General features: G+C 40.4%; 1 protein-coding gene and 1 non-coding gene across 2 annotated transcripts in view; both read left to right on the plus strand.

The window, feature by feature from the left end:
- Positions 1–17,575, plus strand: part of kcnq3 (potassium voltage-gated channel, KQT-like subfamily, member 3) — a gene marked incomplete at its 5' end in the record, with an annotated part of 174,613 nt that overhangs the window by 53,250 nt on the left and 103,788 nt on the right. The gene's annotated exons all lie outside the window — the stretch shown is intronic.
- trnav-uac lies at positions 4,760–4,831 on the plus strand. The gene has a single exon. It is a non-coding gene; the product is annotated as a tRNA-Val (tRNA).

Raw genomic sequence — 17,575 nt, forward strand, 5'->3', positions numbered from 1 at the left:
CTGGAGGCCAGGGAGAGGGGGAAGGAACAAGATGACCAAAAGAACAGGCAAAGAGGAAGGGCTTGAGATGAACTTTGACATTCACAAAATAAAATATTATGTTGTATAGATAAACATACCGGTACCAGAGCAATGATACAAATCAGTGATGTAATGTCATAATTCCACTGATTAATATATCTAGTACTATAAAGTTACTTACAATTTTTTATCCTAATTTTAATAAAAAAAAGAGAGTGAAAAACACATTATAGAAGTTCACAGGACCAGAAACAGTGACCATGATTGGGGTGTACCCACAACCTTGCAGCCACACTCACACCTGGCAGCTGTTCATTCTGGATCAGTTTGTCTCAATTGGGTGTGCTCTAGTCTGAGTCAGAAAGTAGTTCATTCAGGACCCATAAATTGAGACTTTGAATTCATAGTCTAGGCTGACACTCCAGTACAGTGGAGAAGCACTGCACTGTTAGAGGTGCTGTCCGTTGGATGATATAATAAACCGAGTGGTTGTTTGCCTGTTCAGGTTCGATGTTACAAATCCCATGGTTCTATTTGAAAAGAGGAGGGTATCCTATCCCAACAATCCCCCAGATAAAATTTAGCATTAACTTTGTGGCAGTTTATGGGACATTGATGTGTGCAAATTGGTCTCTGTGTTTGTTCACAAATACACAGTTGCTACACTTCATAGTAAAGCAGAAAGTCCAGCCCAACCAACATACTCATCCTTATCCCGGTGCAAGCAGTAAGAACCCTGTTGTAATGCGACAGGATACTTTTGCGTTATATTGGGTGACAGCTTGATATTTATTTTTCATTTAACCAATCTGATGCAAATATACAGCTTGTTGTAAATTGTTGTATCAATCACAGGGAATTGAGAGTGATTTATTTTGATCAAACTTTCTATTGCTGCCTCTGGGCTGTGTGTCACAAAAGAATGTACACAGCATGTCCTTTCAAAGTGAAAGGTGCTATATCGAATAACAAGGAATAATTTTATGCTCTAAATGATTTCTGGCCTAAATGAATGAGTTTTACAAAGATGTTTGATAGTTAAAGATGTGCATTTATACCACTTTACAGACAACTGTAATCAAATTCCTTTTTATTTTAATTTGTTTTGAATCAAAATTTTTCTGTTTAAATAAAAAAAATTCACCTGGTTAGACACTCAGCAGCACCCCAATGCATACTCTGGGTTCTCCAAACTTTAGTTCTTGCCAAACTGTGCCTAAATGTTCCGTCATTAGGTGAGCAGCTTGCATGTCTCTGGGGAGAGAATGCACACTCCGTTCTGGACACAGGGAAATTTCCATGCATGCGTGGAAATCTCAAGCAGTTTGGTTTGGATACTCTTGAGAATAGTGGTGGGTTTCCGCATGTGACAAATAATACAAATTTACATTTATACAGCTTTTCACATCGGGAGGATGTCCCCAGACACACTACAAACAAAAGGAAATTTCTTCTAATATACGTTTCAGAGCCCTTAAAGAAAAAAATCTGTTTTATTTAATTCAGGCAATAATTTGTGTTATTTATTTCTGTTATGATATGGCATATATTTCAGGTATTATTTCCTTCAAGGAATCTCATCAAATTAGCCTCACATGTTTTGAAACTATCTGTTGTTTGTGGAGACGTGACACAATATGCTAACGTTTGACCAAGTTTTGACTGTTTTCTGATTTTCTCAGGTTTCTGTCTCAGAGAGGAAAATTTATTACAGTCTAACTGGAACATTCTATGTGCAATATCACACAAGAATGGCAAGTGGCAAAACAACTGCAAATGCAGTGTTCAAAAATATTTGTGTTTAACAAGAATTTTCTCGGAAAATGTTTGTGAGTTGCAGAACTAGAAATACTTTACAAATAAATAAGTTGCAATTTTATTCCATTTGATTACTTTTTCTACATTTCACCCATTATGGGTCTTTGATGGTATTTCACATAGCAACACAATTTAAATTTGTACTTTTCAAAGGAAGTGAGCAGTAAATGAATTACAATTACAGTTTGCATTTATATAGCATCTTTCACATTGAGAGGACAACAACAACAACAAGATTGCATTTATAGAGCGCCTTTCATGTTGGGAGGACGTCCCAAGGCGCTGGATAGTTGGGTCGGGACCCAAGCAGGGGGGAAATGGTCAGGGTGAGCGGAGGGAAGGGAGGGAACGAGGAGGGGGTAGAGAGTCGAGAAGGGAGGTGAAGGCATGGTTGAAGAGAAAAGTCTTGAGACCGGCCTTGAAGGAGGAAAGGGAGGAAACAAGGCGAAGGCACTGGGGGATAGAGTTCCAGAGCCTCGGGGCTGAGAGGCTGAAAGCCCGGCCACCGATGGTAGGGCGGTTGGGGCGGGGGATGTGGAGCAGACCGGAGCCAGAGGAACGGAAGGTACGGGCAGGTAAGTAGAGGGATAGTAGGTCGGAGAGGTAGGAGGGAGCAAGGCCGTGAATGGCCTTGTAGGTGAGGATCTTGAATTTGATCCTCTGGGGGATGGGGAGCCAGTGGAGGCGAGCGAGGGTGGGAGTGATGTGGTCCCGAAGCCTGGTGCGGGACAGTACACGAGCTGCAGAGTTCTGAATGACCTGCAGCTTGTGGAGGGAGGTGCCGGGAAGGCCCACGAGGAGAGAGTTCCCATAGTCCAGCCTTGAGGTGATAAAGGCGTGGACCAGTGTTTCAGCCGCGTGAGGGGTGAGGTAGTGCCGTAGTCTGGCGATGTTCCGCAGGTGGTGGAAGGCGGTGTCAGTTGTGCCGCGGATGTTGGGAAGAAAGGACAGCTCAGGGTCGAACAGAACCACGAGGTTCCTGACTGGCTTTGAGAGGTGGAGAGTGCAGCCTTGGATGCTGATGGTGTCAGCGCCTGAGGTGCGGAGGCGCTGACATGAGCCAATCAGGAGGGCCTTAGTTTTGCGCACATTGAGCTGAAGAAAGTTGTCTCTCGTTCAGGACTCAATGTCAGACAGGCAGGCTGTCAGGACATCGGTGGTCGTGGAGTTGAGGGTAGAGGAGGAAAGGTAGAGTTAGGTGCCATCCACATACATGTTAAAGGACATCTTAAAACACTTCATATAACACTTAGCAGGGAAGTTGAGGAAGAAAGGGAGGAAGATTGCCGAAAGCACCCTAAAAAAAATGGATTTTAAGGCAGGTTTTGAACGTGGGGAGAGAAATACTGAATCTGTATCCTTATGCCATTCATTTACAAATGAGATCATTAGAATTATTCTAAAAGCTTTGTTATTGTTATCAGGCTTTGTTGTGAACTCTGGAATTCTCTGCCTCAGTCGTTCCTCTTTGCCGACCTTCGGATCGTACCTGAAAACTTTCCTCTTCAACCATGCTTACAGTCACCTCGCCTTTCTCCCTGGCTTTGCGTCAAGCTCTGCCACTGTTAAGCACTGTTAAGATGTTACTTTGAGTGAAGCACACTGTATAAATGCAAGTTATTGTTTTTGTTGCATTGGAAGGAATCTTAGATTTTTACAACTTTTGTAGTGCAATATGTTTACAAAAAACATTCTATCATATCTGATAGAACAAAATAATTGTTGTGAGTTGTAGAATGAATCCGAGCACATTTGTTTCTTTTACTCATGGCATCAATTGGAAATTCCTGTTCATGTCCTACAGCAATAGCTGGGCTCCCTAGTCCTTCTAAAACTGGGGTGGTGAAAGAGCAAGAGAATTCAAGCAACAGATGGGATGCAACTACATTTAGCACATGTGGGAATTTTTGAAAGCTGACATCTCCATACTCTTCTTTTCTATTCTGGAGACTGGCATATTTTCATGTTCAGGGAATGCCATAAAGGTCGGGAGTAAATCAAAATTTGGCAGTGATCCAACCACAAAAAAAGTTCAGCATAGTAGCCTCCACTCTGCAGAGAGCCCTATGGAAAGTGTCGTAGAAAATACATGTCCTGTTGATGGTAGAGAAAGACGGAAGCTGGAAGCTAACGCACATTTGGCACTCTACATTAACCATTGGTAAGTTGCCCGGGACAGGTAGGTTTCACATGCAGATTATCAGACTCCACTCCTGGAATCACTGGTGGCTTTAAGTGAAAGAATATCTGTATGCTGGAAAGTTTGCTTTAGATTGATTTATATATTTATGAATGAATAAGATGTGAAAAAGTACTGATATTTGTTTCCTATTAAATATTCAATAGGAAAGAGATATCAGAACTTTACCATGTCACGATTCTTTCCTAGCAAGCCATCGGTGTCATTGTTTGGAATTCTTAGAAGTGACTATGTTCATTGATGGATTCTCCACTGGGAGTTGTGTCAGTTCCAGTCGCTTTCCGAGACACTGCTGTGAAAGTCATGCTTCCAGGTGCATGATGCTGATACGGATAACCCCCCATCCAATCAATTGAATATCAAAATTCAATGTGTCCCCAAAACAGATTCAACTGGATGCCCATTTCTGCATTCATAGTGTCAATGAGTAAGTGGTTTATGTGGCCGGACAATTGGAAAATTGGCCTGTTTTTGTTTTGGTTGAACCCTGAGAGGAACACATTTAAGCTGACAATCATACATGTGTATAGGTGACATCCTCTGTTGGTACTGGAGGCACTTGCACAGCTGATCTCTCTATCTGAAAAAGCTAAATAAATGAATTCTGTTGCCAACAGCACAGCTTTCCCTACATTTAACCAGGAAATAGTAAAAATATACAGGGAATTGATGTGAGCGAGATGGAACATTTTTATCCAGTATTTAATGTATGAGGTGTGGAGTCCTGTAGCTCAGTGGTTAGAGCATTCGCTTTACAAGCGAGAGACCTGAGTTCAATTCCAGGCAGGGCGAAACCTTGTGCAAGTTTCCTTACTCCACACGCCTAATAATAATCCTTCCAAAAAAAAAATAATAAATTGGTCACTTCAATCCACGACTGTTTGTGGGACATTGCTGTGCGCAATTGGCTGCCGCGTTCGCCCACAAATATACAGTCAATTCACTTTACAGTATGTTCTGTGAAGCGCTTTGGGACGTCCTCTCGACGTGAAAAGCGCTATATCAAATGCAAGGATTATTATTATTATTATTATTATGAGAAGTGTTACAACAACAACAGGAACAACTTGGATTTATATAGCGTCCTTAATGACAGACGGCATCTTGGAGCTATGTTAAATGTTTGAACACATAAATAACAAGAGCTATTTGGCAGATAATGATAATAATAATAATAATAATTCTTGCATTTGATGTAGCACTTTTCACATCTTCTAGATATCTCAAAGCGCTTCATAGAATATGATGTAAAGTGAATTGACAGTATATTTGTGGGCGAAACGCAGCAGCCAATTGCGCACAGCAGTGTCCCACAAACAGTTATGGATTGACAATGACCAATTTATTATTGTTTTGGAGGGATTATTATTATTATAATAATTAGAGATTCTCCATTAACTGAGTCCTGTAGCTCAGTGGTTAGAGCACTCGCTTTGCAAGTGAGAGACCTGAGTTCAATTCCAGGCAGGACGAAACCTTGGACAAGTTTCCTTACGCCACTCGCCTAGTAATAATCCCTCCAAAAAAACAAAACAATAATAAATTGGTCATTTTCAACCCACGGCTGTTTGTGGGACACTGCTGTGCGCAATTGGCTGCCGTGTTTGCCCACAACTATACAGTCAATTCACTTTACAGTATATTCTGCGAAGCGCTTTGGGACGTCTAGAAGACGTGAAAAGCGCTATATCAAATGCAAGGATTATTATTATAATTATAATTATCTAGATGGAAACTGATCTATGCAGACCTTTAGGTTCTGTAGTTGTAACGTTGATTTGCCCTAAGTTAGCGGATCTGCTCTGGAGCATCTTAGCGACCATGAGCTAGGAGGGGAAAATAAGACCGTGCTCCTTGATTGTATTTTAGTGACTCCTCCTGGAAAGTGCGCTTGTGTAAATGTCAAGGTCACACCGTATGCGGTGCAATTCATGGTTAAATCGCCAGTTGACATTCACTCTCTTGGCTCACACGTGAAAGATGTTCACTTGAGTGAAGTAAAGGAGGATGAACATGAAACTGCACTGTGAGATTCAGTGAGACACAGTCAACAACTTATATTTGTAAAGCGCTTTTCATGTCGGGAGGACATCCCAAGGTGGTTGTCAGTTAGGGACTAGGACCTGAACTCAGGGTTGGGATCAGGAGGGTTGGAGGGCATGGAGGGCAGGTGTATAAGGGTAATCAAATGCATGGTTAAAGAGGAGGTTCTTGAGACCTGCATTAAAGGAGGCAAGGGAGGGAGCGAGGCAAAGGGAATGTAGGATGGAGATCCAAAGGGTGGGGGTAGAAAGGCTGAATGCCCGACCGCTGATGGTGGGGCAGGCCAGGCGGGGGACATGGAGCAGGCCAGAGCCTGCTGAGACCACATTCAGGTGAGGTTCAGTGAGACACACCCCAGTGTGTCTGCAGGAGAAAAAAATCTATGGATAAAGTCATAACAATAAATATTTTGCTAGTATAAAGTTAAGAAAGTTCTGGTGCTACCTCGGCTGCTCAACATTTCCAACAGACATTTGATAAATCTTTAACTTAGATGTGATTGGTCTTGTTTTTAAATTCAACGGGAATTATTTCTGCTTGACCCTGGAGGTGATGACATTTTATTCTCTGCTTGACAGTGCACACATATAATAGTGTTCCAACCTCCTACTCTGATGTTCTATCTCATATCTTAATAATAATTATCCAAAACTGACAGAAAGTTCCTTCTCCTCAATGTCAGCACATAATTTTTTATTGTCTCGGCTCTCTCTGATGGCTCATTAGACCATAACCTCATTGAGCTATGGAGGCAATGAAATACTGAAACAGTGCGATATCAATATGACATTTGTGACAAAGCTTGCCCTGTCTGATGGAATTCAGTGAAGTTAATGTGATTGATGTTGAGTCATTTATTTTGAAATCAGTAGTAAAGTACCTGAATTAATAAGGACAAAACACAAATCATGTTTAAAGCAGAGCATTTAAGCAAGTAGATATGATGTTGACCTCAGCAGCAGAATCTGTGAACTCTTGCTGGTTGAAATGCTGTACACTGTCCAGCGCCTTGGGACTCCTCCCGACGTGAAAGGCGCTATACAAATGTAATCGTGTTGTTGTTGTTGTTGTTAACAGGATACTGCCCCATTGGGACATATTGTGTCACATATTTTAAACCTCTTTAACTGTAAGGTTCAGCCCTTTTACCCAAATCATTAAAGCTGGTCATCAGCAGATCTGTTTAGTTTTGACAAGTGTATTTCAGTGACTCATTTATAAAGCAACAATTTGTCTTATGTATAAGCCAAATACTTTTTCCAAGGTCATTTTCTTCCGTTTATTATCTTTGACCGAGTGAACTGACAGTACCTATCCTCTCTTGTGTAAATTTGAAAACTCCTCTCCACATACTATACATCATTATGCTTTGCTTTGTTCCCATCTTCTGCAAGCAGGTCAAGACTCCATTAAATACATTTTGAAGAGAGCTTCAAATACATATTACTACACTACACCAGTAGTGAGAAATTGTCTTCTTTTGCTGGAAAAGTTATAAATGTTACTTGTGGATGTCAATAAAAGGGACAGCATAATTTATTGAATTATCCCGCAACCTAATAATAATAATCCTTGCATGTGATATAGCGCCTTATCGCATTGTTGAGACGACTCAAAGCACTTCGCAGAATATACTACAAAAGTTGTATCTCAAACATTGACCAGTATGTGTCACCTTCAGTTGCTGTTTCATGCTTAGTTTGTACTGTGGCCTTTCACTGCGATTCACAGCAAAACTTGTGGTGAATTCCTGTGGAAAAATGCTGTGTAAATTGGATGCGAGTTGGATAATTGCAAAGAGATTTATGTTGGAACCCAGCTGCAGAGACCATCTTTGAGGAAGTGGTTTTGCCAGAACATCAATTCAAACTGTTGAAGTATATAACCAGTTTATCACTTCAGCCTGCATTCAGTAATGGACCCTTGAAAGTTTTTGAGTGGTCTAATTGATCATTTAAGAACTTTTAAAGGACCAACTTTAATGTTATTAAAGAGCCTACGGCACTCCTCTGTATTGATAGTAAAGACAAATTCTGCTTACCCATGCACATCAACCTGCAGCAATAGAACACAAGACATGTATGCGGATGACACCCAACTCTATCTTTCTGCCTCCACCCTCAACAACAGGACCACTGCTGTCCTGACAAACTGCCCGTCGGACATCAAGTCCTGGATGAGGGCAAACTTCCTACAGTTGAAGGTGAACAAGACTGAGGCCCTCCTGATTGGCTCGCGCCAGAGCCTCAGCACCTCAGGCTGTGGCAACATCAACCTCCATGGTTGCACACTATGACCCATCAAGCCAGTCAGGAACCTAGGTGTCTTGCTTGACACTCAACTGTCTTTTCTTCCCCACATCCAAGCCATGACCCGCTCTGCCTTCCCTCACCTCTGTAACATCGCCCAACTCCACCACTACCTCACCCCTCAGGCCACTGAAACTCTTGTTCATGCCTTCATCACTTCCAGGCTCGACTATGAAAACGCCCTGCTTGTCGGCCTTCCCAACGCCTCCCCTCCACAGGCTCAGGTAATCCTGAACTCTGCAGCCCGCGTCCTCTCCCGCACTAAACTCCGTAACCTCATCTCCCCCATTCTCGCCCGACTCCACTGGCTCCCTATCCTTCAGAGGATCCAGTTCAAGATCCTGGTCTTCACATACAAAGCCCTCCATGGCCTCGCCCCACCCTACCTCTGCGACCTCCTAACCCCCTACCAACCCGCCCATTCCCTCCGCTCAGCCGGCTCCGGCCTGCTCCACGTCCCCCGACCCACCCGCCCCACCATTGGCCCCAACCTCTGGAATTCCATCCCCCAGTCACTCCGCCTCGTCCCCTCCTTAGCCTTCTTCAAGTCCCGCCTCAAGACCCTCCTCTTTGACCATGCCATCGGCCACCACCCTTCCCCTCCCCTCCCTTACCCATCCCCTACCCCAGCTCATGGCTGAAATGCTGCATTCTGTCCAGCGCCTTGGGACGTCCTCCCGACGTGAAAGGCGCTATACAAATGTAATCTTCTTCTTGTTTTCTGAACTACAAAAGACCAGTGTTTAGCTGGTCCAATTGACTTGGAGAGAAAAAAAAATGTGAAAGAAAAATGTGCCAATGTGATTTGAAATATAATTCGGCCTTCCTGTTCCAAATTGTTGTATCACTTTGCTGAATAACTTCCAGGAGTATAAACTGGGCATCGTACACTGAACCTGCAGGTTAGACAGAGTTTGGGAGCGTGCGTTTTGTGGAGCACTCTTGTGACATCTGAAATTTTGCCCATGAATGTGAAATGCTGCCTACCGTCCACCATTCCCATTCAAAAATGTAAAAACATTTTTCTGATGGAACATAAGAACGTAAGAACTGCTAGATGAAAAAAGACCAAGGTGCATCTAGTGCATCTAGGTGCATCTAGTTCCACCTTCCTGGTGGTCGCATGCACGTATATCCCAAACTACTTTTGTGTTATATCCCATAATGTTTGTGGAGTCCTGTAGCTCAGTGGTTAGAGCACTCACTTTGCAAGCGAGAGACCTGAGTTCAATTCCAGGCAGAGGGCGAAACCTTGGGCAAGTTTCCTTACTCCACACAGAGCCTAATAATAATCCCTCCAAAACCAAAAACAATAATAAAATTGGTCATTTTCGATCTACGACTGTTTGTGGGACATTGTTGTGTGCAATTGGCTGCCGCGTTCGCCCACAAATATACAGTCAATTCACTTTACAGTGTGTTCTGTGAAGCGCTTTGGGACGTCCTCCCGACGTGAAAAGCGCTAGATCAAATGCAAGGATTATTATTATGTTATTTGCTAAAAGAAAACTATCTAATCTGTGTTTGAAAGAATCAACACTTTGTACAATCTTAAAAACACATAGGATATAATTAATTCAAGAAAATGCTTGATGGATACTCCTCCCAACCCTACTGATCATTGCTATGTAGTGAATAACCATTCTTCAGGTCCCAAAGCAAAACGTAAGAATTTTCAGAAAACATTACGAAAAAGATTTGATAATTAAGAAACCTTTTATCAAGTCTAGTAATGAAATGTTAATTTTTTTCCATCCATTCCTGAAGACTGAAACCAAACATAGAATTATATTTAATATAATATTAGCACTTTACAGTACAGAACAGAGCATTCAGTCCAATTATGAAGTTTCCATCTTCATTGAATGGATACATTGAATGGCTAGCTCTCTCCCCTCCCCCACTCCATGACCATCAGGCTGTGGTTGCCCCCTAGATTGCCAAGATAACAGATTCATAGGCCCACTCACCCAAGGACAGCAAGACCCTGAAATCACTTGGAAACTGATGAATCCAATTGATACCCACCTCCTGAGACTGCCAGAGAAATGATGCATTAGACCCATTAGATTACAGCGAAATAACAAAATAATAAAAAAGGCATCTGGCAGTCTGTCACTGCCTTTCACTTGGAAACAGACAAAGCTACAAAACATGGAGGCAGAGAATTGATTGGCTTCTTACTGTCACTACCCCATTGTGTCAGTGCACAACAGATAACAGATTATCTGTTTCATCGTGTCTTCACAGAGGCATTCTCTTCAAGCTAGAGCAATCCAAATGCATTTTCTTTCAGTAAATCTGAATTTCCCCAATTTACAATGATTTGGATTTATTTTCCATTTTTCTTGTTACTGATCCATATTCACTGCTTACAAGGACATGCTGCAATCTGATTTGCTGGTCTGGTTAACAGTATTTGCAGGTTGGATTAACCATGTGCACGTGCGCGATGGGATTACAGGTAATTTTCAAATCCTGCACAGCTAGTGTTAATTACACAATTAAGGGCTCCTGTACGCATTTGCACATTGTTAACCCATCCTGCAAATTGTGCACATGGATTGTCAACCAGACCCCAAAATTACTATATGATTTTTTTCCGATCACTATTCTTTAGCACCGAATACCAACCTGGTACACTAAATAATCAATAAGAAGACGGGCTTGTCCTGGCCAATTAAGTGCTTGAATTCTTAATTCAAACTCACCATAAGAGCCACCTAGTTTAAGTCAGGAAGCAAAAACCATTAAGATTTTCAAGTCTCTATTAATGAGGCACCTGTGAGCATAGGGTACTTTTGCCATTGTTATTCTGTTTAGATAATTTCTATTCTCTTAATAGAGAAGTTTACAGGGAATATAGTGTGTGTATATATATATATATGTGCCACCAATGTCAGTGAAATTTTCCACGAAGTGGAGTATGTCTGGGTGTTAACAACAAGCTCCTAGTGATTTTGCATTATTTGCTTCACGTGATGTCCTTGACCATCATATTGAATACATAAAAACTTGGAGGCTTTTTGACTTGGCTAGTCACAGATTGGATTAATATTCGATTAAGTTATGCTGTGTTCCTCTGTGCTATAAAATCAGAAGTACTTGGTCAAAACTAGCATCGGATGGAAGTTATTATTATCAAAGTGCCCCAAAATATTAAGGGCACGGTTTAAATGAATGGGGTAGAAATGTCTTGTTTCTCAGCAACTTAGTGATAATGGTGTAAACTTTCAAACCAGAGGTTTTGAGGATCGAATGTCAGAATAAAGACTGTCTTTCTTAGTTCATTTCTTGTTTGGAATTAATCAAATCTCAGCCTGATCAGGCAAGGAGCTTTTCAACTAAAAATACCATAGATCTGTCTAGGTTAGTCAAAGAGACCATTGATTTGAAAGGCATCATTTTATCTGATGGTTAATATAGTATTACAGTGGAATGATGACATGTTTTTCTGGTTGATTCATCTCTGGTCTAGTTCTTGAAGCTACAAGAGCAAAAAGTGGGTAGCCCCCATCAATAATAAAGGCTTAAACACAGCTAATGCATTTGGTAAGTTAGTACCTTACTTGATAAACTTTTCAGAAGTTCCTTACAATCTGTTTCTAGAATGATGCAGAAAATAATAAAATGATCCTTGCAGTTGATATAGCATCTATAACGTTTCAACATACCTCACAAAGTTTCTGTCAAGTGAAATAACTGAGTAGTTGTGGGCAAATATTTCAAGACAATCGAACAAGACGACATGGGTTTAGAAATGGACTTCTTAACCTATATCCTCTTGTACTATGGCCTTGGTATATTGTCCTTGGTTTGCTTCTTCAATCCCATTTAAAATATTATATGCATTACCTCTATAACATCCCCTATGAGATGTCTCTTTTTATGACTGAAAGCCCTAGCTTGTCTAACCATTTCTGAGAGCCCAATCCTCTAACACTAGGAATCATTGCTCTGCCCCCTTTAATATTTTTACTGATGCTGATACCCACTAGATCTAACCACTGTAATTAGCTTTGTGATTTTGTCTTTGTGGCAAGCATTCCATAGAAATTTACAAATCAATTATTTATCAAGTTGCTTTTCCAGATAAAGTTAAAGCATTATGGACCATTTATTCTAACTTTCCTTGCAGATGAAAGTCTTAAACCATTTCAGTCATAATAATAGAAACAGACAGCTTGCATATTTATTGTAGTTTAGCGCATCAGTGGTTCAACACGCTTTACAGCAAACAGGAAGTGATATCATTGGTGACCCAGAAGTTGGCCATGTTTCTTTTAGCCACATGGAAATCAGCCCATTTGCAGATAGTGAGTTGGCACAGCATGTACAGTGAAACCAAATATAAAGCATGAGTTGAATCCAACACCCTGTTACACTGAGGCTCCACTGTACATTTATTCTTTGTATAAAGATTTAATAACTATAGTCTAATGCTGTTGTTTGTACAAAAACAAACCCTGTTCCAATTACAAAGAAATCCAGTATAATAGGCTGCACAACTAATCGCGATGTGTTGTGACCACACTTTGAGAACTCAGCGGTAACACAAGCAGTCAATCCTTATTATAATTCTGTCATCATCTGGCTAGACAGTTATCTGACTTTTGTGTTGTCCTTTCCTCATTCACTTTTTAGAAAGCAGTACTTTATTGATCTCTATAAACAATGAACTTCCTCTTTAATGGTCTATAGCATCCTACTGTACTGGAGCCAAAATCAACAGGAGTCATCCATCCAATAGACATTTCAAATATTGGTAGGTTAGGCAGAAATAATATGATGGATCTACTGATAAGATTAAGATTATTTTAAACAAACATGTTAGGTAGTGACCATATACAGTATCCTCCTTCATTCTGTAGTTTCTCTTTATCTGAAGATATTTTGGCTATTGTCTCAAAGTGTTTTATCACAACCTGTAAAATATTTATGTTTTGTCAAAATATTGCAAGTGTATCTTGCCTCGCTTCGTGACTTGATGATGGCAGACAAAACTAAAGGAAGTGCAGGAGGTGCCATGCAAATACACCCAATGTTGAATCATTGCATTGTTGTGTTTGAAGTGCTGAATGCTCCATGTGTAATAAGTTCCATTCTTCTTCAGTTCAACACTTCAAGAACTGCAGGGTTTGTAGTGATTTGTTTATGAACCTTACACTGGATGGTAACGGCATTCTTCACACAGAGAACAAAATCTCACACAGAGGTTTTTCCTCTGAATCCTCCTCAATCCTTACATCTCCTGCTTCCTGAACACTTCTCTCCTTTGCTCCTCCTCCTCTCCCTTCACTGAAGGCTGAGCTAAGACAGCATCTCCATCACTTCATGGTTTTTGTCAGATGTGCACAAATTGGCTGCTGCATTCATGGACGAAATACCCAATACAATACAATTTACATGTATATAGTGCTTTTCACCTTAGGAGCACATTCACAGCACTGGATCGGCACCTCGGCTGGGGGTGGGAGCCGAGGGGTAGGGAGGAGAAAGATGACCAAAGGCTGGTCAAAAAGGTATGTTTTGAGATGTATCATGAAAGAGACACAGGAGGGAGGGAGTAAATCCTGTGAAGTGCTTTGAGAAGTCCTCCTGATGTGAATGGTGCTGTATCAAATGGAAGACTTATTATTATCTAAGGAACTCGCCACTGAAATGCTGAGATAAGCTGAGCAATATGTTCAAGTTCAAAATTCGGGGGGTACCCTGTAGCCAAACGTCGACATGGGTGGGATTTTCAACATTGCAAGCATGTGGGGAAATATATGATGTGTTAATTAGTCATCTGGGCAGAAATTGTGGTTAAAACATTTTTTTAAAACCTGTTCATAATGATAATAATGTAATTATGATTGCATCTGATAGAGCATCCTATTATCTTGATCTTTGAGATGTGTCAAAGAGTTTCACAAAATTTACTATAAAATGTAGTTACTGTGTATTATTATGCAAAGATGGCAACCAGTTTGCACATAGCAATGTCCCACAAATGCCCATGAAGTAAATGACCAATTTTATTTTGAAAATTGTTGGCCAGGACACTCCAGCCGAGACAAACTCCTTTCTTTTTTCAAGTAGTGCCATGGCATCTTTGACATTCATCTGAAAAAGCAGACGGGACCTTTGTTTAAGATCAGTTTAACATCTCATCCGAAGGATGGTCCTCCGACAATGCAACACTGCATTGGAGTGTCAGCCTCGACCAGACCATGTTGGGAATTGAGCCCACGACCTTTTAACTCAGACACAAGAGTGATATGAACAGAGCCTGGCTGAACGCACATCTTGAGGCTCTGCTCCTCACTGGTGCCGGTTTGAGTGTTCTGCCACTTTGGGAGTATGTGGTCTTAGCATTTGTACACTGAATGTATCTGTCCATTTATTACTGTGTAAAACAACTATGGATTATGGTTCGCCAGTTCTGACGAAGGGTTGTGATCCCGAAACGTTGACTCACTTTCCTTTCGCCATAGATGCTGCCTGAACACAGGCAGATAAAATGAATAGTTTTTTCCTTTCATTTCTAATATCCAGCGATTTCTGTTTTTGTTTATGGATATGGTTGTTTGACTCCTCTTGTTAAATTGCCACAAAACAGTTATTTGGTTTGGGTGGTGTAACGAAGCTCGGAGGTTCTCACAGTATGTCTGGATATGTAATTGAGAGCATCCTATGTTCCCTTTATTTATTGATGCCAATTTGAACTTTCTGGATGACAACTGTGTCTGTCCTTCAAAGCTCTAATTAGTGGAAGATATTACTCATATTGAAATTGTAAATCACATTGAAAGGATGCGCTTTCTTAATCCAGAATAGCTAGCTCAGCTTCTAATGTGAAAGATTTTTCATTAGATTTTTTACAATATGACAGGTCATCGCAGTTTCAAGGAAACATTAAAATTTTATGTTAAGAAATTGCTAATGAGATTAGAGGGATGATTTGGTGTGGTGACTGTATAAATGTTAGCTCTTAAAATAGACTTAACTTTGAGACTGACTAAAGTTTATGAAAAACAATTCTTTTCAACCAGGTATTACGGACATTAGGCCCTTTTCACTTTACTTTCAAACTGCATGTTTAGGTTCTTGAACAAATACATAACAAAATCCTTTGAGTCATTATTTTTCTTGCCCATCTATTCCTTCATTACTTTCATGACTGTTCACCTATATTAGTAGATAGAGTGGCCTAGATTGAAATGCTCCAGGTAGGTTTAGTAGAAACTGTACAAATAAAAACAAAACTACAGTACTAGATATGTAGGTAAAAAGTAATAGAAATACTGTAATAATTAGTAAAATTCACATAATTCATATCAGTCGGGACACATTGTCCACGTTGCAGGCAAATTTGTATAAATCGTATAAAATCCGCACTGAGCATGTATAGCTCAAAACAGCCGGTAAGTACATATGTGGTACTTTGTCACTGCATCCAGTAAGTGTGCATGTGGTGACTGGTCAGGACAACATTTCTCAAGGTTCAATACAGTCGGTAAGTGTGGGAGTAATAGAGGGTAGGGGAGCAGCATTACGAGTTAAGAGGCGATAAATATGATCATTGCAAATAAATTGAAATGGGACTCGGATGGATATATGACATAGACGATTGCTAGAGTTTTACTGTAGTAAATTTTGTATAAAACTAAATGCCTCAAAGTGCTTTAAAAAATAACTGGAAACCTTGTTATAGCCCTTTTAATATTGTTTACAGTGTGGTTCTCGCCTGTTGACCCAACCTGTACCAGAAACATGGTACACCCAGCTTCTCGTACTAAAAAAATAACGATCGTCTGGGTCGTTCGGTTGCTGCTGATGTCGCTTTCTGTTTTGCTGAGAACATGCACGACTAATGTTGTTTCTTGTTTCCTGGGCTCAGCTCCCACCCCCAGCTCCGATGCCAAATTAGTATTGTTAAATGCTTTGGGACGTCCGCCCAACATGAAAGACACTATATAAATGTAAATTTGTACTAAATATGTGCAGGAAATGGAACTGATGCCACTTAGCAAAGAAAGTAATATTAGTGTACAATGTACAGGAAACGACTTTAGTAGCAACTTGACAACCATTTGTTCACACCCCCCGTGGATTGTGGGACCTGGAATATTGAATTGCGCTATAACAAGGTTTCTCTGTGTAAATCTCGACTCTGGGGTGGGGCGCTATATCAAATACAAGGATTATTACTACAATATAATAAAATATGAAGTGTAAGGAAGAAGATGAAAGAGTGGAAAACAGGCGGATAAAATGAATAGTTTTTCCCTTTCATTTCTAATATTACAGGGATATGTAGGACCAGGAAAGATTATTTGACCCATTAGATGTAATTTGTCAATTTATTAGATTATGGCAGCTCTTTATAATTTAAATCTCATTTCCACAGCTCTTCATAATTCTTCGTATTCATAATTCCCTCAGTGACATTACAGTTATAATACTTTGTTAAATGTTTTGCACAGGGAGTAAAGAATTCCCTACATATACCTGTAGGCTAAGCATGAAAGCAAATTCCTATAATGACACAATACCAATGAGAGTATTACGATGCATTGCTGCTAGATTCTAGTGATGTCATCTCCCTCTGTATAATTAATGCTGGAAGTTACATGGAGGATTTAAAGTTTACTTGTAAACTGACCAGCTTATTTTGCGTTGACGATGTCCGGTCAGAAAGAAAGACCTGAAGCATTATACGGGTATGCGATTACTGAAATTGTGGGCCTTTCTCTTCCACACCTGCTGGTTTGAAATAGATTCATTTGACGTTCTGTGACATAAATGAAGAAGTATGGCATAGCTATTACATAGTTGTCAAGAATGAATAATTATACAGGTTTTATCATTGAGATGAAGTTGTCTTGATGAATGGACATCTTAGTGTCAAGGTCACAGGCAAGTAATATACAGACCTGGCACTTTAGGCAATAATGGGAAAAGCTGGAAAGAAGCAGTGAAACAATATACCATTCCATCATCTCCTTTTGTGTTGTAAATCTGAGAGCCACCAATGTTCAACAAGACAATACCTGGTGAATATCCTGGGCCAATGGTTTATGGTTAATCTCCTGGATTTATCTCTGCAAAAATATGAAAACGTCAATAACAACAAAATAGTCTGCTATGATTTTAAGACTGATGCATTTTAATTGATGTAACATTTTAAATGGCTAGT

Source organism: Callorhinchus milii, unplaced genomic scaffold (genome assembly GCF_018977255.1).
Source record: "Callorhinchus milii isolate IMCB2004 unplaced genomic scaffold, IMCB_Cmil_1.0 Scaffold2, whole genome shotgun sequence".
NCBI lineage: Eukaryota > Metazoa > Chordata > Chondrichthyes > Chimaeriformes > Callorhinchidae > Callorhinchus > Callorhinchus milii.